At 35.4% G+C, this 23,233-nt stretch overlaps 1 protein-coding gene across 1 annotated transcript in view; it reads right to left on the reverse strand.

The window, feature by feature from the left end:
* The window catches only part of Mrgn1 (Mahogunin ring finger 1), a 139,008-nt gene that overhangs the window by 105,402 nt on the left and 10,373 nt on the right, over positions 1-23,233 (reverse strand). The gene's annotated exons all lie outside the window — the stretch shown is intronic.

Consider the following 23,233-nt stretch of genomic DNA (forward strand, 5'->3'; position numbering starts at 1 on the left):
TTATTGTGCAAAGGAAAAAAGAAGGGAGAGAGAGGGTGAGTGTGTGTGAGAGAGAGAAATATCATTGGGGAAGGTTTTGTTCGACGATACATGAAACGTTATAACACTGATGCTAGGAGAAGTTTGTCAAGATAGTTGAGTCCAGTACGCCAAGTCTAATCTCAGGACAAACGCCGAAAGAGCTTACTTCAGAACACTCGATTGGATAATAGAAAAAGAACATAAAATTTACCCAAAATCATTAAAACCCTGCTTTAGCCGTCAATGTTACAAAACTTATTTCGCCATGCCACTAGCAGATTAAATTTCTGAATTATGCCAGAAATAGCTTGTTTTACTCTGCACACACTCAGATATACTAAAAATCTAGATGGCTCTTGCGGAAACGTCTGTCAATGCATAATAATTTTCACGACACTCAAGTTGGCAAAGATCCGCCTTTTAACGACAGTGGCTGATGAATTCTTAAATGATTTGATATTAATTTACTTCAAAAAGTCAACATTAAATCCATTGGACTAGGATATACTTGTCGGCCTTTTAAAAATTAATTTAAAAAAAACTTTCCGAAAAATAAGTTTTTCAAAGAAAAGTAAAAGCAATTTTAAACTTAAGCTCATGAGATACAAATACCTTTTAAAATTCAAACTCAAAACGATCAGAAATTACTATTAAATAATACATGAAACCCAAAACGAACAGAAATTAAATAAACAATCATAGCAAAAAACATACAACAAGTAATAATATAAATGAATAAATAGATCTTGAAGCGAGTAATGATTTGATTGAATATGAAAATCAAGCTTAAAACGAAAACAAATATTTTGCTATTAAAGTATAAATGAAAATTAAAACGAACAGAAATTAAATAAACAATCAATGCGAACAAACATACGCTATATATTTAATTAAATGAATAAATAAATCTTAAAACGAGTGAAACTTAAATTGAATATGCAAATCAAGTTTGAATTTAATAAAAATAACTACAAACAAGAGTTTGGTTATCGTCTCACTGCAGAAGCCTAAAACCCACTGCGTCATTGGCGCTTTACTGAAAACAATTCTTTGAAATATTTTCACTTTTGTAACTTTAAGAAATCAAAATTAATTAAGATTTTAGGAAATAAATATCAGCATATGTATATTAAATTGACAATGCACATTTGTTTTCAGTAAATTCCTTTGAATTTTTTTTCAGTAAAGTAAAAATTATATTCTGGCTTTTAGAAAGCAAAGGGGTTTTGAACCCTACTCACATTAATCTATGCTAGTTTTGAGATGGACTCTAATATTTACTTTAAATTTTGTTCGCCCTAGAGTTCATTTGTTTGTTAATACTGATTTTGAATATTTGTGTTTTTCATATATTATATGAGATTCCTGACACCTGGTGTTGAAAAATTGAACCATACCACGACCGAATGGGGTTGCTACGAGAATTAGCCTACCCTCCACCCCCTGTATTGACCATGCAGATTCAAAAATACCATTGGCACTTGCTTGCGAGTGATGGAACACTCCGAAACTTGACATTTTATTATATTTTGGTGTTTCATGCAAGAAATTGCATGTTCCACAAAGTTTGAGGTGCAGTTTTCCGCTCAAATAGAAATGCCTAGAAGCCATAGAATGCTTTCATAAAAAACTAACACGATTAGTTACAAAAAATGGCAGAGTTAAAAAAATGGCAAAACTATATGAGTCTTGAACAGTCTTGGAAAGTATAAACAAAATCAAATTGAATATTAGATATATGATGATATTAATTGTTGAAAGGTCCATCAGTTCAAGATTTTTTTTTTCACTGTAATTTTAATTTTCATTTTCAATGCTGTAAGAATTTGTAATATACAAGTAATTTGTTTTCAGTGAAGCACCAATGACGCAGAAGGCTTTAGGTTTTTACTGTTAAAGAAGGGGGCAGTATCCAAATTTTGTTTGTAGTGAAACTATATTTGTCTTGAACAATCTTGAAAAGAACTAATAAATTAAACTGAATATTTGATGCATAATGATATTAATTGCTAAAAGCTCATCAGTTCAAAATTTTACTGTAATTCTAATGTTTATTTTCAATATTAAGTACAAAAGAAAACATTTGTAATATAATTCGTTTTCATTAAAGCGCCAATGACGCAGTAGGTTTTAGGCTTCTGCAGTGAGACGATACCAAAACTCTTGTTTGTAGTTATTTTAATTCGATTCAAACTTGATTTGCATATTCAATTTAAGTTTCACTCGTTTTAAGATTTATTTATTCATTTACATTAATATATATTGCATGTTTGTTTGCATTGATTATTTATTTTAATTCTGTTTGTTTTAAGTTTTATTTATACTTCAATTGCAAAATATTTGCTTTCGTTTTAAGCTTGATTTTCATATTCAATCTAAGCATTACTCGCTTTAACATCTATTTATTCATTTATATTATCACTTGCTGTATGTTTTTGCTATGATTGTTTATTTAACTTCTGTTCGTTTTGGGTTTCATTTATTCTTTAATATTAATTTCTGGTCGTTTTGAGTTTGAATTTTCACAGGTATTTGTATCTAATGAGCTTAATTTTAAAATGGCCGTTAAATTTCTTTTGCAAGATAATTTTTTCGGAAAGTTTATTTAAATCAATTTTTTTTCGTTTTGTATTGAAAAGAGTATCAAGTTTTTATTGCATGGGGGGGGGGTGCTTACGGTCCAATTATTCTTGAATTTAAAAAACGGATATAGAAATTTAAATTGAAATCTAAAGAGACTTTTTCCAAAGTCTATACAATTACCTCTTTGATAAAAACCTTATATATGAACAATAGACAGCTTGCATAGCTTGTGGACAGCGATTGACAACAATGAATGGATTGAAAAAATAGCTCCAATAAGGGGGTTTAGACAATTTCACTTGCTGACACAAAGGGATCACGACTGTTTGGAATTGACCTTAATAGAAATTTGTGTGCCAAAGCCATTTTGCATCTATCACAGAGTATGTATTTTAACCTTATAATTGGAAAACTATAATAGATTTCCTATACAAAACCCCTTCCCATAAGTTATAAACCCCCCTTAATAAGTTATGCCCCAGGGCATAACTTACAACGCCTACCCCTGGGCCCTGGTGGGCTGTGTCGACACCGGAGTTTTTTTGTTATCATAAGTTTGAACTATTTTAACAAAATATCTCCCTCAAAATTTTTATCTGATGCATTTAGGGCGTCGAGGAGGTAGAGGGGCTAGTTGCCCTTCAATCTCTTTTGACTCTTAAAAAGTGAACAAGAACTTTCAATTTTCAATCAAATGAGCCCTCTCTAAAGTTTATACGAACATCCCTTCCATAAGAAATAATATGAAGGATTCAGAGAATCCTTAAATTACAACCCTTGCCCTGAGGGCTTTGGGGGAGTTGTAATCTTCAAAGACCTAATTTCCAGAACTTAAAACTACGTTTAATAAAATGGCTGTCTTAAAATTTTGATTGGATGTGTTTAGGGAAAAGGTGGGCATGAGAGGGGTTAGTTGCCTTCAAATCACTTTCGACTATTACAAAGGGCAATAACCCTCGGAATTTCCAATCGAATGAGCCTCTTTTGAAGTTTCTACGACACCGCCTTCTATAAAAACCTTATATGCCCACAGGGCATAACTTAAAAACCTTGCCCTGATGGTTGTGGGGGATTGTCCTCCTCAAAAACATATTTTGTATCTGGAAATCAACTACGCTGAACAAAATGGCTATCTCAAAATTTTGATTGCGACGTGTTTGGGGGAATGATGGGCGTGGGGGGGGGGGGCTAGTTGCCCTCCCATCACTTTCGGTTGTTAAAAAGGGCAATACCCCTTTGAATTTCCAATTGAATTTGCCTGTTTTGAAGTTTCTACGGCAACGGCTTCTATAAAAACCTTATATGCCCCCAGGGCATAACTTAAAACCCTTGCCCTGAGGGTTGTGGGGGAGTGTCCTCCTCAAAAACATATTTTCTATCTGGAAATCAACTACGCTGAACAAAAATGGCTATCTCAAAATTTTGATTGGATGTGTTTGGGGGAATGAGGGGCGTATGGGGGGGGCTAGTTGCCCTCCAATCACTTAAGGGCACTACCCCTTTGAATTTCCAATCGAATGAGCCTTTTTTGAAGTTTCTACGACAACGCCTTCTATAAAAACCATATATGCCACCAGGGCATAATCTACAACTCTTGCCCCGAGGGTTGTCGGGGAGGCTCCTCCTCAAAAACATGTTTTCTATCTGAAAATCAACTACGCTCAACAAGATGGCTATCTCAAAATTTTGATTGGATGTGTTTGGGGAAATGATGGGCGTGGGGGGGGGCTAGTTGCCCTCCAATCACTTTCGACTATTAAAAAGGGCACTAGTCCTGTAATTTCCAATCGAATGAGCATGTTTCGAAGTTTCTACGACAACGCCTTCTTTAAAAACCTTATATGCCCCCAGGGCATAATTTAAAACCCTTGCCCTGAGGGTTGTGGGGAAGTGTCCTCCTCAAAAATATATTTTCGATCTGGAAATCAACTACGCTGAAAAAAATGGCTATCTGAAAATTTTGATTGGATGTGTTGGGGAAATGATGGGCGTGGGGGGGAAGGGGGCTAGTTACACTCCAATCACTTTCGACTATTGAAAAGGGCACTAACCCTTTGAATTTCCAATCGAATGAGCATGTTTTGAAGTTTCTACGACAACGCCTTTTAATCAAAACCTTATATGCCCCCAGGGCATATCTTAAAACCCTTGCCCTGAAGGTTCTGGGGGAGTGTCCTCCTCAAAAACATATTTTCTATCTGAAAATCAACTACGCTGAACAAAATGGCCATCTCAAAATTTTGATTGGATGTGTTTGGGGAAATGATGGGCGTGGGGGGGGGCTAGGGGCACTCCAATCACTTTCGAATATTAAAAAGGGCCCTAGTCCTGTAATTTCCAATCGAATGAGCCTGTTTTGAAGTTTCTACGACAACGCTTACTTTAAAAACCTTATATGCCCCCAGGGCATAATTTAAAACCCTTGCCCAGAGGGTTGTGGGAGAGTGTCCTCCTCAAAAATATATTTTCTATCTGGAAATGAACTACGCTGAAAAAAATGGCTATCTGAAAATTTTGATTGGATGTGTTGGGGAAATGATGGGCGTGGGGAGGGGGAGGGGGAAGGGGGCTAGTTACACTCCAATCACTTTCGAGTATTAAAAAGGGCACTAACCCTTTAATTTCCAGTCGAATGAGCATGTTTTGAAGTCTCTACGACAACACCTTCTATAAAAACCTTATAAGCCCCCAGGGCATAACTTAAAACCTTTGCCCTGAAGGTTGTGGGGGAGTGTCCTCCTTAAAAACATATTTTCTATCTGGAAATCAACTACGCTGAACAAAATGGCTATATCAAAATTTTGATTGGATGTGTTTGGAGAAATGATGGACGTGGGGGGTTAGTTGCACTCCAATCACTTTCGACTATTGAAAATGGCACTAGTCCTGTAATTTCCAATCGAATGAGCCTGTTTTGAAGTTTCTATGACAACGCCTTCTATAAAAACCTTATCTGCCCCCCAGGGCATGATTTAATATCCCTGCCCTGAGGGCTGTGGGGGAGTGTCCTCAAAAACAAATTTGCCATATAAAAATCAACTACGCGGAACAAAATGGCTATCTCAAAATTTTGATTGGATGTGTTTGGGGAAATGATGGGCGTGGGGGGGGGGGGGGAAGGGGGCTAGTTACACTCCAATCAATTTAGACTATTAAAAAGGGCACTAGCCCTTTAATTTCCAATCGAATGAGCATGTTTTGAAGTTTCTACGACAACGCCTTCTATAAAAACCTTATATGCCCCCCAGGGCATATCTTAAAACCATTGCCCTGAAGATTCTGGGGGAGTGTCCTCCTCAAAAACATATTTTCTATCTGGAAATCTACTACGCTGAACAAAATGGCTATATCAAATTTTTGATTGGCTGTGTTGGGGGAAATGATGGGCGGGGGGGGGGGGCTAGTTACACTCCAATCACTTTCGACTATTAAAAAGGGCACTAGTCCTGTAATTTCCAATCGAATGAGCCTGTTTCGAAGTTTCTACGACAACGCCTTCTTTAAAAACCTTATATGCCCCCAGGGCATAATTTAAAACCCTTGCCCTGAGGGTTTTGGGGGAGTGTCCTCCTCAAAAAAATATTTTCTATGTGGAAATCAACTACGCTGAACAAAATGGCTATCTGAAAATTTTAATTGGATGTGTTGGGGAAATGATGGGCGTGGGGAGGGGGGGGAAGGGGCTAGTTACACTCCAATCACTTTCGACTATTAAAAAGGGCACTAACCCTTTAATTTCCAATTGAATGAGCATGTTTAGAAGTTTTTACGACAACACCTTCTATAAAAACCCTATATGCCCCCGGGCATAACTTAAAACCTTTACCCTGAACATTGTGGAGGAGTGTCCTCCTTAAAAATATAATTTCTATCTGGAAATCAACTACGCTGAACAAAACGGCCATCTCAAAATTTTGATTGGATGTGTTTGGAGAAATGATGGACGTGGGGGGGGGGGGGGCTAGTTTCACCCCAATCACTTTCGACTATTAAAAAGGGCACTAGTCCTGTAATTTCCAATCGAATGAGCCTGTTTCGAAGTTTCTACGACAACGCCTTCTTTAAAAACCTTATATGCCCCCAGGGCATAATTTAAACCCTTGCCCTGAGGGTTGTGGGGGAGTGTCCTCCTCAAAAATATATTTTCTGTCTGGAAATCAACTACGCTGAACAAAATGGCTATCTCAAAATTTTGATTGGATGTGTTGGGGAAATGATGGGCGTGGGGGGGGGGGGGAGGGGCTAGTTACACTCCAATCACTTTCGACTATTAAAAAGGGCACTAGCCCTTTAATTTCCAATCGAGTGAACCTATTTTGAAGTTTCTACGACAACGCCTTCTATAAAAACCTTATATGCCCCAAGGGCATAACTTAAAACCCTTGCCCTGAGGGTTGTGGGGGAGTGTCCTCCTCAAAAATATATTTTCTATCTGGCAATCAACAACGCTGAAAAAAAATGGCTATCTGAAAATTTTGATTGGATGTTTGGGGAAATGATGGGTGGGGGGGAGGGGCTAGTTACACTCCAATCACTTTCGACTATCAAAAAAGGCACTAGCTCTTTAATTTCCAATCGAATGAGCCTGTTTTGAAGTTTCTACGACAACGCCTTCTATAAAAACCTTATATCCCCCTAGGGCATATTTTAAAACCCTTACCCTGAGGGTTGTGGGGGAGAATCCTCCTCAAAAATATATTTTCTATCTGGAAATCAACTACGCTGAACAAAATGGTTGTCTCAAAATTTTGATCGGATGTGTTTGGGGGAATGATGGGCGTGGGGGGGCCTAGTTGCCCTCCAATCATTTTCTACTGTTAAAAAGGGCACTAGAACTCTCGATTTCCAATCGAATGAGTCCCCTTTGAAGCTTCTACGACGACCCCTTCCATATGAAGTGCCTCTGTGAAAAAAAAATAATAAATAATAAAACATTGGAGCCGTATGGCCTTTACCATAGGCAACGCTACAGCGTTGCCTCTGAAAGGAAGAAAAACTGAAGGTTTCCTTTGCAGTATTACAGGATTGTAATTTGGTGTTAAGTTTTAACACAATCATGTTTATAACCCATATTTATAGCCGAGGGCGTCGTCTGGGACGGAGGGGGCAGTCCCCCCCAATGATTTTGAAAAAAATATATATTGCATAGCCCATGTCCCTTAACTATCCGAATATGGACCCCTCTTGCCCCCCCCCCCACCCCCAATAAATATGTTGGAGATTCGCCCGTTTATACCTTTAAGTTTTGTCCAAATTGCGATCTTCAGTTTAAGAACGAAAAGAAATATCCTACACGACACTTTAGTATCTTCCTAAAATAGATATTTGGAAAGTTTGACCATCTTACTTTAAGACCATCAAGATTCCATTATATATCTCCTGATGGCAGCTCAGGTAAACCTACCTCAATTGACTTCTGAGTAGATTCTAAAAGAAAGTGGAAACGTTTTGCCTCAATATGATCTAGCAGTACTCATACTGAGACTGTAGTACAGCATACTTCACAGACAGCCTAAATTTCATCTACATTATCTATTGAAATGTTTGACAAACGATGCACAGTGAGGTTCTGTCGGTGACATTTGGAGGTTCTAAAGGTTCTAGTGGGGCATTTGGAGGAATGTTACAAAGCACAAACTTACAAGAAATACAGAGCGAAATGGTATTCTGTCACGTTTTAGTCCCTCCTTCTGATTCTCTTCTAGTTCTTGCTCCTCCTCCTTCCTTCCAGTCTATGATACTCTTATCTTTAGCTTGAATCATGTATAACCGAGTGAGAATCAGATATCACATCAGATCTTTCCAGACACGTATTCTTCTGCAGAGAAAACTTAATTGATCTGAAACATTGGCTTTTGTGGCGCGTTCATATCTAGCTTTATTACACGATAATCAAATTCTTGTCAATGGAGACATAGCACATTACGTCAATTATTCTGCTGCAATTTTATGGATAAAGCTTTTCTTATATATTTCAGCAGCAAAATCAATTTTATAGTGCTGTGATGGTTTTCCTGGCAAAAACACCAAAGTCAGGGTGTTTTAACTTCATTCACAATGTTTATTATGAGTACCATCATATTGTGGCAAAAATTTCTATATTCATTAATCTGTAATTATCTTATTATTTTTTCATTAGTATTGTCACTAAAAATAACGGTGGGAGATAAATACAATGGAATGACATTAGCTTCTTTTTAACTTTTAGTTACAACCTGATTTTCTCCAAAACTATTTTTGCGACTTGTACATTTGTACATATTCTAAGACGCACCAGCCTGTCTTAGAATATATCATGGACTGCCTTTTACCAGAAGTGACCACTATATATTTTAGGCAGTGTCAATTAATGTACCGTTTTGAACCTTCAAACTAAGAGAATATTAGACCATGTTTGTTTCAATCTTCATGTTTCACCAACTACAGTTTGGGACTTCAAAATTCTTATTTTCACCCATCTATTGAATAAATTTTTTGAATTATCAGGGTTCTAGTTAGTCCTTAAACACAGGTTAAGCTGTGAGCCACCACAAACTCCTATCCACAAGTTCTCAACACACTGAAAAGTTAATTTTTCACTGTATAACTCGTGGACCGGACCAAAATTCAAGGCTGTATATGTAATTCGTATAATTACCGTACTCAGGTGCCAAGAGTGCAAATAACGTCTAAAAAATTTTCCATGTCGGACTAAAATAAATACTCTTGACAATTCACAATTTGAGAGCGAAATTATTCTTCTTCTTCTTCTTAAAAAAAGCACCTGGAATCCTAAACGGATTCCTTTCGGCTTCTAACTGCACTTTTCTTCTTCATCGTTAGAAATGACTTGGACTCCATCATTTGGTGTCTTTCTGGCTTCCAAGTTGGTGGATTCTCCTCCATGACATTGAATTTATTTTCTTCCGAGGGGGGAGGGGGGACTAATTTGGCTTTTTCCAAAGGACCAAACAAGGGAAGCGTAGGGTCCTGCTACCTATTCCCCGCAATTTTAGAGTAAACTCAGCAGGTACCTCTGCGGCTCTTGCGACAGGACCCTTCCCTTCTTCTGCTTGTCGACCCCTTTTCTTTAAATTACGATACTTCAGAAGACGTCACTCACTGAAAGAACATCTAAATTCATTAACACACCAATTGCCTCTCTGTAAAACTTCTTTTCAATGGAGGCTGGCAAGGGAGCATCCACAATCCGGTTAATATCTAGTGGAAGTTTAAAATTTTGGAATAGGGTATGTAGTTTATAAATTCCAGGAGTACTTGCAGTGCATTCAAAGAGAAGGTGTTGCAAAGTTTATTATTGTCCTGCTCGATAACACATTAAAAAATATATAAATAATTCAAGCTCTTGAAGTCTCCTTTTCAAATGCCCTTTAGTCTAGTAAATCAAAGTTTGGTTAAAAAATCTAGTTAATTAAAAAATTGCAGCCGCTTGATTTTTTCTTCATCTATTAATGATATTGAAAACAAACAAGCGGGATATGACCATTTCGAATGTAGGATGATTTCGCTCTCAGAAAGAGCTGACGATATATATATATATATATATATATATATATATATATATATATATATATATATATATATATATATATATATATATATATATATATATATATATATATATATATATATATCTGTATATATATATATATACAGATTAATGAATATAGAAATTTTTGCCACAATATGATGGTACTCATAATAAACATTGTGAGAACATAAATTCAATGCCATGGAGGAGAATCCACCGACTTGTAAACCAGAAAGACACCAAATGATGGAGTCCAAGTGATTTCTAACGATGAAGAAGAAAAGTGCAGTTAGAAGCCGAAAGGACTCCGTTTAGAATTCCAGGTGCTTTTTTTAAGAAGAAGAAGAAGAATAATTTCGCTCTCAAATTGTGAATTGTCAAGAGTATTTATTTTAGTCCGACATGGAAAATTTTTTAGACGTTATTTGCACTCTTGGCACCTGAGTACGGTAATTATACGAATTACATATACAGCCTTGAATTTTGGTCCGGTCCACGAGTTATACAGTGAAAAATTAACTTTTCAGTGTGTTGAGAACTTGTGGATAGGAGTTTGTGGTGGCTCACAGCTTAACCTGTGTTTAAGGACTAACTAGAACCCTGATAATTCAAAAAATTTATTCAATAGATGGGTGAAAATAAGAATTTTGAAGTCCCAAACTGTAGTTGGTGAAACATGAAGATTGAAACAAACATGGTCTAATATTCTCTTAGTTTGAAGGTTCAAAACGGTACATTAATTGACACTGCCTAAAATATATAGTGGTAACTTCTGGTAAAAGGCAGTCCATGATATATTCTAAGACAGGCTGGTGCGTCTTAGAATATGTACAAATGTACAAGTCGCAAAAATAGTTTTGGAGAAAATCAGGTTGTAACTAAAAGTTAAAAAGAAGCTAATGTCATTCCATTGTATTTATCTCCCACCGTTATTTTTAGTGACAAATACTAATGAAAAAATAATAAGATAATTACAGATTAATGAATATAGAAATTTTTGCAACAATATGATGGTACTCATAATAAACATTGTGAATGAAGTTAAAACACCCTGACTTTGGTGTTTTTGCCAGGAAAACCATCACAGCACTATAAAATTGATTTTGCTGCTGAAATATATAAGAAAAGCTTTATCCATAAAATTGCAGCAGAATAATTGACGTAATGTGCTATGTCTCCATTGACAAGAATTTGATTATCGTGTAATAAAGCTAGATATGAACGCGCCACAAAAGCCAATGTTTCAGATCAATTAAGTTTTCTCTGCAGAAGAATACGTGTCTGGAAAGATCTGATGTGATATCTGATTCTCACTCGGTTATACATGATTCAAGCTAAAGATAAGAGTATCATAGACTGGAAGGAAGGAGGAGGAGCAAGAACTAGAAGAGAATCAGAAGGAGGGACTAAAACGTGACAGAATACCATTTCGCTCTGTATTTCTTGTAAGTTTGTGCTTTGTAACATTCCTCCAAATGCCCCACTAGAACCTTTAGAACCTCCAAATGTCACCGACAGAACCTCACTGTGCATCGTTTGTCAAACATTTCAATAGATAATGTAGATGAAATTTAGGCTGTCTGTGAAGTATGCTGTACTACAGTCTCAGTATGAGTACTGCTAGATCATATTGAGGCAAAACGTTTCCACTTTCTTTTAGAATCTACTCAGAAGTCAATTGAGGTAGGTTTACCTGAGCTGCCATCAGGAGATATATAATGGAATCTTGATGGTCTTAAAGTAAGATGGTCAAACTTTCCAAATATCTATTTTAGGAAGATACTAAAGTGTCGTGTAGGATATTTCTTTTCGTTCTTAAACTGAAGATCGCAATTTGGACAAAACTTAAAGGTATAAACGGGCGAATCTCCAACATATTTATTGGGGGTGGGGGGGGGGCAAGAGGGGTCCATATTCGGAAAGTTAAGGGACATGGGCTATGCAATATATATTTTTTTCAAAATCATTGGGGGCGGACTGCCCCCTCCGTCCCAGACGACGCCACCGGCTATAAATATGGGTTATAAACATGATTGTGTTAAAACTTAACACCAAATTACAATCCTGTAATACTGCAAAGGAAACCATCAGTTTTTCTTCCTTTCAGAGGCAACGCTGTAGCGTTGTATATATATATATGTATATATATATATATGGGTATGTATATATATATATATATATATATATATATATATATATATATATATATATATATATATATATATATATATATATATATATATGGGTGGGGGGGAGGGGGCTAGTTACACTCCAATCACTTTCGACTATCAAAAAAGGCACTAGCTCTTTAATTTCCAATCGAATGAGCCTGTTTTGAAGTTTCTACGACAACGCCTTCTATAAAAACCTTATATCCCCCTAGGGCATATTTTAAAACCCTTACCCTGAGGGTTGTGGGGGAGAATCCTCCTCAAAAATATATTTTCTATCTGGAAATCAACTACGCTGAACAAAATAGTTGTCTCAAAATTTTGATCGGATGTGTTTGGAGGAATGATGGGCGTGGGGGGGGGGGGGGGCTAGTTGCCCTCCAATCATTTTCTACTGTTAAAAAGGGCACTAGAACTCTCGATTTCCAATCGAATGAGTCCCCTTTGAAGCTTCTACGACGACCCCTTCCATATGAAGTGCCTCTGGGAAAAAAAAAAAATATATATATATATATATATATATATATATATATATATATATATATATATATATATATATATATATATATATATATATATACTGAATTTTTGTTGTTGAGCCTTACAAGAGGGTCTTACATAGGACTCACATAGTCCATTCTAAATAGCGGAAAAAAAATGCTAAATGGTATAAAAAAAAAACTCCGAAACTTCGGTCTTTTATGGAATAGGATAATTATGGTCTCCGGTGCTTAAATTTCAGCTTTTTCTTGGAAATATTTGGTCGCAGTCTAAAAGATGCAACGGTATTGCTGGACATCTATCCTCTCCAATTAGCTACTTGCTTGTTGTAGCATGCCTAGCTTCATCCGATCAGAGATGGATAGTCTAGCTGCATTAACGAAGTTGATTGACAATTTTTATCAATCTGCGCTGGCAATCCTAACAGCTTATAGGACCGACTTGGTAAAAGCCAGAAATGGAAGCATTTTGTTGACTCTTACCACTCAACTCTAGTGAATACCTGGATCTTCCAGTCTTTGAGTTTTCAGAGACAAATACATACGTACTTTAACATTTGGGCGGCTGGATATGTTGTTATTGCTAAAACTTTTTAGCTATGTCAAAACCTATATGTCCTAGTTAGTCTCAATACAAAATTAGAAACAGTGCGATAGTACATTTTTAATAATAACAGAGTTGCAAATTGGCTAATATATTAATTTAAGAAATATCCACAACCAAGACAAAATCCTCCGATTAAACAGCAAAAAAAAATGGCAGGACTCATTGTTCCAGACTAATATACAGTCTTTGACATACAGATCCGTTTCCAAATCACAAATAAATAATATTAAAAGTATAAATTGAGCCATTCAGAAATTAAATCGATCAAGTCTATTTTTATGTTCTAGCATCATTCCAGTTGATTTTCTCAATTTTGAACTTTCATAAGGATATTTCCTTACCAAATGGAAAAAAATGAGGCAGTTGAGTGTTTAACGATTTGTATATTAAAAGCCAATTTCAGTAAGAATATTCTAATATCCACTCGAACACGTAACTAAACCCAAAATCATAGACACTTGTTCTGCCAACTGATTAGTAGATTAGAATCAAAAATATTTCCAGAATAGTTTAATTTTAGAAAAATATTAGTTGTTCTGACTGCAGAAAAAAGCGATGTTAACAACAGAAGTCTCGATCATGTTTGCCTTTCCATATTATTTTATGAGGTTGTTTGGAATAATTTTGATAATAATCATTAAAAATAATTATTAAAAATAATTTTGATAATAATTATAAAAATTAAAAATAAGTTTGAAATAAATTTGGAATAATTTTTTATTTCGGTTGTGTAGAAGTTGAATCTTGGTGGGCTTGTTTTTATTCCTTTTCACTTATCTACTCCCCTTCTTTTTTTAGATGTTTGTACGCGGGCAAAAATAATCTTATCTTAAAACAAGGAATATTTTCTTTTTCGATTTTCCAAGTTGTTTGTTTTATAGACTCGATCGATTCGAGATCTGACCGACTAACTAGCACTCAAAGTCGCTCAAACTAGTCAATTTCATTAGTCCCGAATACATCAAACAGAAAACTTGACTCCAAACTAAAATGACACTACAAATGGCATTTTAAGTTGTTATAATTTAGCCCTTAGAAATCAATAGACATACAAGTAAAATAACAGCTCAAAATTTCTCGTTTGAAAGAAATGCGCTTGTTCATATTTTGTTTAAAACCTGGATAAATTGATACGTAGGCATCTAAAGGTTTCTCGAGATCATACCATCTTCCTTGGAGGCATGGACTACACAACTAAGTTATACATAGCCTGGACTGTGGTCAGGGGGGGGGGGTAAAGATTATACTTCCCAAATTAAATAAAAAAATTAAGCCATAACTGCAGGTTCTTTCAACAAAATCAGTATTAAATTAACTAAGTGTTATCAGGGTCTGTGAGAACCCAAAATTCTGCTCAAATTAGTGTTTTAACAGTGTTTAATTAGTGCTTTACAAAACTTAAGCGCTGTTGATTTGAAATAAGGCTAAAAACAAAGAATGAGTTTAGCCATGAATAAGCAAAAACCTTTTCGTACAATGGGGTAAAACTTCTTATAGCAACGTTTAATTTAAAAAAAAAAAAAATCGAGTTTGGCTTGAAAGCAGGCTCTAATTGTTAATTGGCCAAAATCTGAAAAAAGCTGATCATAATAGCCGACTAATTTGTTTTACTGACGAAACAAGTTACAAACTGAAAGCCTAAGTTATCAATCAATGGCTTGCATTTATTTATTTCAACTAATTTACGCGTTAAGAAAAACTAATAGCAAGGTTAAAACTAATATAAAGAAACAGAAACTTTGTTGCCGTGGAAACTTGGAGCTACTTTAGCGACAAGGACTTGTATTCCAACGCCGCCAAGAAAGGGATTCAAACCACCCATTTAATCTAACTTGAAACTGGAAAACAAAGCCAGACTGACAGGAGAAACATCAATTTCACACTTTTTGGTAGAATTGAATAACCTACAATATAGCACCAAAACTTAACATACTGTGACTTAAGATATGTGGTACTTTTAAATGTAATGAGTGAATTTTTTTAAATCAGTAGAGACTGAAGGTCGAAACAGCTGCTTTCTTATGCGTTTACTGAACAGGGTTGCCACCCGGTGAGAAAATAAATCACTAAATTTTAGTGATTTTTTTGGTTGATTTAGTGATTTTCTCCAATAGTCTAGTGAACTATGTGTTGATTTAGTTTTTAGGCAATATAAAAAATCACTAGGGATGGCAACCCTGCTCTTAACCTAGACTTCACAAATGTAAAATATACCATATGCTTTTGTTTTGGACATTTTGAAATTGAAAATATTCGTACTTGCACTAAACAGTAGAGATAAACAGAAAAGATAAACATTTAGCAGAAGATACAGAAGACACAGTGTTGGTAGAAAATATTTGGGAAGAAATTAGCGTTGATATAGGCTTTCAAAACAAAGTCTTTTTTATTTCAATAGTCTGCTTCTTTAGCGGAAATGTGACGTTAAAATCAAGCAGCAAAAAACGCTAATTCTATTTATTTGAAATTTGGACTGAGAAGAAAGAAGCTCAAAGCATTACGAATATAAAAAAAAAAGTAATTATAACCACTATGGTGATTGTTGCAATGGACTGTGCATAAATAAATTGAATTGTGTTGTATAATCATGTACAGAAATTATATGAAATGCCAGAAACTGAACCTAAATACGAGTTATCAGGTGTTTTGAATTGTTACTGCAAAATTAAGCTCAACAAAAGTTGGATGCTTCGATAATTATCGAAATTTTTGCGAGAGCATAATTTATTTTTTTTATGGTTTTTATGTCTGTTGCAAATGTTACAAAATGATCCATTATGGACTTATTTCTTCCTGGTCCAGGGGGAGGCAGTAAATACCCCCTTACGGGCCCTTACAGGTGTTCTTGATGTTTTCCGCAACATTGGGTCACCGGAGTGAGATTATGCTTCTAATCAGGTTTCTTCTTTTTCTTTTGGTTGGTTGGTTAGGAGGGGGGGGGTTACTTATGTAAAACTACGCAAAATACACTGTTATTAAGTCACTGTTAATAAAAAAAAAGTCATTAGTTGGTTTAAAACACAACTACATAAAATCAAAAGTTAAAACTATCACTTATAGGATCAATAATACAAGAAAGACTTTCTTCCACAGCAAGAGTGCCCTAAATTGGGGAGGGGGGGGGGGTAGCGACCTTTTATATTTTGATTACACCTGTCAAATTAACAATTGTTTATACACACATATATATATATATATATATATATATATATATATATATATATATATATATATATATATATATATATATATATATATATATATATATATATATATATATATATATATATATATATATATATATATATAAATTTTAAATATTATAAATACTAAACTACAAAGACTTCAAAAAATAAATTCTACAAGGAACAATAGTAAATTTGGCTAAAAATACATACAATGGGTAATATTTGGGGGAAACTTATGAGTTTCTTTATCTTTTTCCCCGTCTAGGTCTCTTTGCCGTAAATGCGGGTGCGGAAGTGTTGCTAAAAATGAGGGAGAACAATGACACTATTTATAAACAAATGTAATAACATCATAAGTCTCTTTGTGTATTAGCGCTTATTTAAGTAGATGAAAAGCCTGTTTCTTTACGTACGAGAACTGGCAATAACTACAATATGAGACACAACAGATGAGTAGTAACCTTACATTTGAAAAACAAATGTGAATTGCTAGGACAAACACAAATTATTTTATATTAATCAAAAGCTTTTGATAGATATAATCCTGACAGCTTAATTAATTTTATAAGCATTTTAATTTTTTTTTTTAGCCTCAACTGGTATGAACTTTGATTCATAGAGAAGTTGCTAAACATTGTGCCTTTTCTTGCAATTTTTCAAGAAAAAAAATAAATCGAATTCCTAAAGAGTTCCAAAGAAAATTTAGAACACCTCTAGTGCAGATGTCAACGTGTTTATGATGTATGTGACGAAAAAAAGGGCAAAACAAAATAAAGTATCATACAAAATGTTGTTCCTTACACTTAAAAACTAGGAGAGCAACATAAACTATCTTGCACAAACAAACTGTACTCACACAGCCAAGTAAAGTTAAATATCAGAAAAAAACAATTAAATCTTTCCATATTCATCATAAAAATACAACTTTCTTCGATACTGCTTACGAAGCAGAACTCTCACAACAAAAAACAAAAAGCAAAAGGCACCAAATGCATAAAAACAAACATAAAATAATAAATCAAAAAATGAAATAGCCGAATTTGTTTCAGGCTCAGGCTTCATAAAATATTCCTTTCTTTCAAAAACAAATTTATTAGGGAGCTTGGAAGGTTTCGAATATCTCTTGATTTTCCACCTTTCTCTCAGCCCTTCTCCAACTTCAAGCAATTCCCTTTCTTGTCTGTTACTAGTCCCGTTATAAAAAACACGTTTCGAGTCATTTAAACCTTCAAAACTCAAATTCTCTCGACTATAAAGTTTAACTAAATACTTCACCACTTCTTTGTCGTTCCATTTACTATCAACTCGGCACAAGGGACACTTTATACGGGAGGGAAATTCTATTTTTGGATACTTTGGATCTTCACTAACATCTTTAGACAGTCGAATGTTTGCTTTGTTATGGGCTTTCCAAAGCCATAATACAGCGTCTTGCTTAGTTTTAACTTGCGACAAAGTTTCATTAACAACTTTTAGAAAATGAGTAGCACATTCTCGACATCCAAAGAAATATTTTACGTAATCTTTAATAACTTTCAAAACTTCTAGTGGCTCTTTAGAATGGGGGTCAAGATATGAAGAAACACTTAAAGTATGAAACATTGTCCACAGGCTACATGGATACCCGCGATAAACAGGTCTTGACCCTTTACATCCTTTCCATTCTAAATTCTTCCATTCAGGGGTGTATTTTTGTTCGTAAAGCTTAAGTTCTTTTCCGAATTCTTCACCTTTAAAGCCATCAGCGTGTTTATTAATATAATTCATTACACTTTCTAAGTATTCCCCAACTCTTTTACGAGCGGGGAAGTATTTGTTCAAGACAAGCATAAAATTCTTCAACGCTTCTAATTTTTCTCCAGTCACTACTCTCAACAAGGCTACTTCATGTTCCAACAGATATTTCAGTCCCTTTTCAATATCCATCAAGTAAGTTACATCTGGAGCAACTGTCTTAAGAGGATAAATCGATGCCGTCTCTTCCGCCTTGCTCTCTTTTATTTTTTCACTCGCCACCGAAATCAAATCCGTGTCTCCTATATATCTTTTCTGTAATTCCTTCAATATATTTTTGTATTCTTTAGAGGGAATATTCAGCGGTAAAACAGCACCTGTTTTACTGATCTCGAAAATTGAAGGGGCTGTACTCGCATTAAGTGCTTTAAGAAGATTCAAATTAGTTCGTGGAACACACAGAATTGGTGGCATTTCTGCTAGCCCACATGCATCTAAGATTATTTTCTGAGCTTCAACAATGTCTCCTGTCACAATTACAATTATTTTACTAGCATTCGACAATCTCAGGAGTTCAGCAATATTTTTAGCAGTCACGGGCTGAATATTTGGCCACGTAGAAGAAGCATTTCCAATGTTCTGCTGTGCTGCTAAATACAAGACTAAGGATTCCACTAAGCCCTTTACATCTCGCGAGCCTTTTACATCTTCACCCAAAGTTCTTTTAGTTGCATTTGTATGAATCACTCTCATTGTTGGGTAGCCCATAATGTCATAATCACGACATATTTCTGTGTTATTTTCATTGGCACAGTCGATTGCACCAATTTTAACCAACTTGCTCCAAGGTTGCACGCGCTTCGCAAATTCCTTAAATATTGGTGCAAAATACTGACAATGCCCACACCAGCTGCTATAGAACTCCACTAGCCACACGTGCTCTGTGTCATTTAACACTTTTGGGTAAAAATTGTCTTTGTTTAAAATAACTAATTTATCACTAGCATTGTAGAGAGCAGGAAATTCATCGTCAAAAATACTTGCAGATGCGGCTGACGGAACCAAGGCAGCAACAATTAAAAGCAAAACTAACGACATCATTCCAATGGATTGCAACAACCAAAAGGGTTTAAACAAATAGCCCTAGAAAAGAAAACAAGAAATTAGTGATGAAATATAGAAAGTGACAAAAACAATATAAAACAGAATAGTGAGATAGTCATCTTTCCATACCACCTCTAATTTCTTGCTTTCTGTGCCCCCCCCCCCCACCCATGACAGACCAAAGTTCCTAAGTAGTTTTTGAGTGGAAATAATAACAACAGAGCACAACAATAATTACTTTCCTGAAAAGAGGGGCAACACCACTCTGCAATTAGAATACTTTATACATATAGTTTAGAAAAGGAATATAATTGGTAATACCTAAATATATTTCATAGTACTACGAAGAAGTTAAGTGATTTAATTGAAATGTATTTTTTGGAGGAATTACGTCTTTTTTTCCATTTTTCACAAGCCTTCAGGAAAGCCCCGCCCCCTCTCTCCGCACCCAACATTTTTTTTTTTTCATTATAGAAGTCATTGCAGTTTTTGCACTGCTTGGCAGCGGGTATCTAACGAATGTCCATTTTTGTCTCCTGGCTCTTTCTATGCTTGAAAGATATCCTACACTTTCAAATTGGCAATGCTTTTGAGGATGGGATCCTTCAAATGCTGCTTGCCATTGATGACTAATAGGCATGGGTGACTCTCCCCTTTTTTTCTTTTTTTTTAGGGGCGAGTGTTGCTTGCCCAATCTGAAGCTGGCGGGTGTGGTTCTGAGAAGGGGGGGGGGCATTGATTGCACATGGAAAAAAGGGAAGACCTTTCTAAAAAGATAACAATAGAGAGATACTTAAGTCATATCTAAAAAACGGAAGCCACGTCCGAAGGGAAAGTAATAGTCCAGCGGCAATTGCCCCCTTCTAAAAACTTTTAATCCCCGCCCCCTAGATTGAGACATCTTTTTTTCGGTAGGTTCATTGAAAAAATACCTTTTTGGTATTTTCATTAAATAAAAAACCCTCCCTTCTCGATTTAAAAAAATGGGGTTTGCCCCCACTCCCTCCACATTTTCGTGAATTGGCCTCCAATTATGTGACTCCACATATAATAATAATAATAATAATAATAATAATAATAATGATAATCTCCTCTTTGCATGCAGATATGTACAAGAAAACTATTCTGACAAAACAAATGAAAATTTTAAGCCGCATCTCTATTTGTCTGATGAAATAGACTGAGAAATGTAGACAGGGGTTGACAAATAGATTCACACAGGCATGTCATGGATTTCTGTAATCCTACAATGCTAGTTTTCTGTAATCCTACAAACATAGGGAAATATCACCAGTTGATTTATTTGCACTAGTTTTATTGATATATGTTAGATAGGCTGTGAAGTAATAATTTTTGTTCGTTTTAAGTTTCATCTTCGATCTTTATTTCCCTATTCGGAAAACTTTTTTTTTAGTGAATCTTTGCTCATTTTTTATTAAAATTTACTTTAGAAACAACACTACCATGATCTTTTTTGTTTTACGGAATAGTTTCTGTTCGTTTTAAGTTTTTATGTTTTCCCTTAGTTTCCGTTCAAAACTTCTTTTTTTTATATAATTTCTAATCATCTCCAATCTAGGAAAACATAGTGTTGTTTCTTTTTGTATTTTGTTTTTTTTTAAGAAGAAATAAACCTTTAATTCTTTGTTTAAAAAAAATAAATTTAGTAACACTTAAGAGAGTAGCTCAAGGCGAGTAGCTGCAACACAAAAGGTTAACTAAGCGGAGAGGTTTGCATATCGACATGTTGCTAGCTCAATAGAAATGTGCCTTTAGGCTTAGGGAGTTATTTGAACTGTCCCTAAATAGAAAAGCCATTCTACTTACAAATGAATCGAAATTTCAAAAAAGATCATTCCTTGTCCAAATACGATAAATAATATTATAAACTAAGTTTGATTTCATTTCAAAATTTTTGGAAGAATTACCAGAATTCTCCTACAGAACTATTTTCATTTGTCTTTCTTCCTCCTTGGATGTACAATATTACGTATGGAGAGAATATTACGGCGGGATTGTCAAGTAAATAATTTGAATAAGCAAGTATAACAATAAGTAATCCTTCTTTTAATATGCAACTTTGAGTGATTCCAGAACCACAAGCCTACATTTCTCCAGCCACTATGTGGCATGGGTTGAGGTCAGGAGCGTAATTTCCTATGGGACAGAGGGGGCAACTGCCTCTCCCAGACCACAGTTTTCCCCTAGACCCCAGTTTCCCTACCCCAGCTGAAATTTAGCTTCGCCAAAAATGTTGTCAAAACTAAGATAAGCCTGCATAATTCAAGCATCCACTGAAACAGGTCAATTTTCTTCAGTATATATTTACCTTTTTTACTACCATATGACTCGTTTTTCAATTTTCTGTCATTTTAACTTGATTTGGGAAAAATTGGCTCCAACACTTTCCCGGGACATGCTTTAAAAATATCACGTAGATATGAGCAATAGCTTTCAAATGAACCATTAAACATAACTCTTTAAAACTTCTGGTAGTCCACTAGCCCCCCAGCTTTTCCACTTGAGACATGGCATCAAAAGTCCCGTTTTTAGTGCCATTTGGAACTTGCTGATGGTGGAATTTATATGAAGCACGTAGATATGAGCAATATCTTTTATATGAGCAATAAAAAATCTGCCTACTGATAGCCCACTAGTGCCACCCCTTGAGAAATGGCACAAAAAGTGCCATTTTAGTGCCATATGGCACTTGTAGATGACAGAATTTGTAAAAATCACTTAGATATGAGAAATAATTTATGGATGAGCCATTAAGCATCTCTCTATGATTTTCTGGTAGCCCGCTAGGCCTGCTTCCATCAGTGCTACCCATATAAAAAGGTGGTTTTCCTTGTTGTTCAAGGAGGGGGGGGGGCTGTAATTTCCCTGTATAAGGTTTTTGACCATGTTGATTCCAATGGTACACTTTTCATTTTGATCTGACGCCATTTTTCAGGGGTTTCAGGCTTTTTTCGAAATCACCATAAATTTCTTTTCGCAATACTTTTACTTTTAAAACGAACCCAAATAATAGTTACCATTCCTGAGTCAGTGTCAGATAGCAATTTTTTTCACTAGGCAGTTTTTTTCAAAGTGCGTTTTTTTTTAACTTTTGGTTACTATGGGCTACGGTTTGCTCTTTACTAGGTTGCAGCTACTGCTGCAACCATGATACTTTTCAAGCAGCAATTGGGAAGATTCTACCAATAAACGCTACCTCTGGCTTTATTGGTTTTACGAATGGCATCCGTTCACCAGGGACAGAATTGTAAATACCAAAAAAAAGAAGATTTCAAGTAAACTGGCTTTGAAAGTTTGAGGGTTCCAAGGTTTGTAACAACAGCGAACACAGTTCAGTGGCGGATCCAGGATTTTTTTTTTGGGGGGGGGGGCAAAATAGGTTGATCCGATAAGCTTGCGTCAGGAGAAAGTTTAATTAACGCGAACTTGCGTTAATTAAGTAAATTACACTACTTTAGACCATGTTAGGGGGCGATCCCCCTCGCCCCCCCCCTGGATCCACCCAGAAGATAGAGATTTTAGGTCTCTATGCTAACCATGGTTTAAACAAAAGAAGTGGATATTGCACAACAAAACAGTGTTTACGACAAACAAAAATCTTAGCTCATTTTTGAGCCAGGCATAAAAATTCAAAAATTTCAGTCACAGCAGATAGTTTTACTTCCTGGTCCCTTAGGCAAAGATGAAAGTTTTGAGAGTTATTAACAAAAATCAAACATCATTTCTCTAAAAGTCTTTTAGAAGTCAAAAATGAATCGAAACGTATCGTTTGA

The sequence above is a fragment of the Artemia sp. Qi Xiang Cuo genome, chromosome 4, assembly GCF_049724085.1.
Source record: "Artemia sp. Qi Xiang Cuo chromosome 4, ASM4972408v1, whole genome shotgun sequence".
Lineage (NCBI taxonomy): Eukaryota > Metazoa > Arthropoda > Branchiopoda > Anostraca > Artemiidae > Artemia > Artemia sp. Qi Xiang Cuo.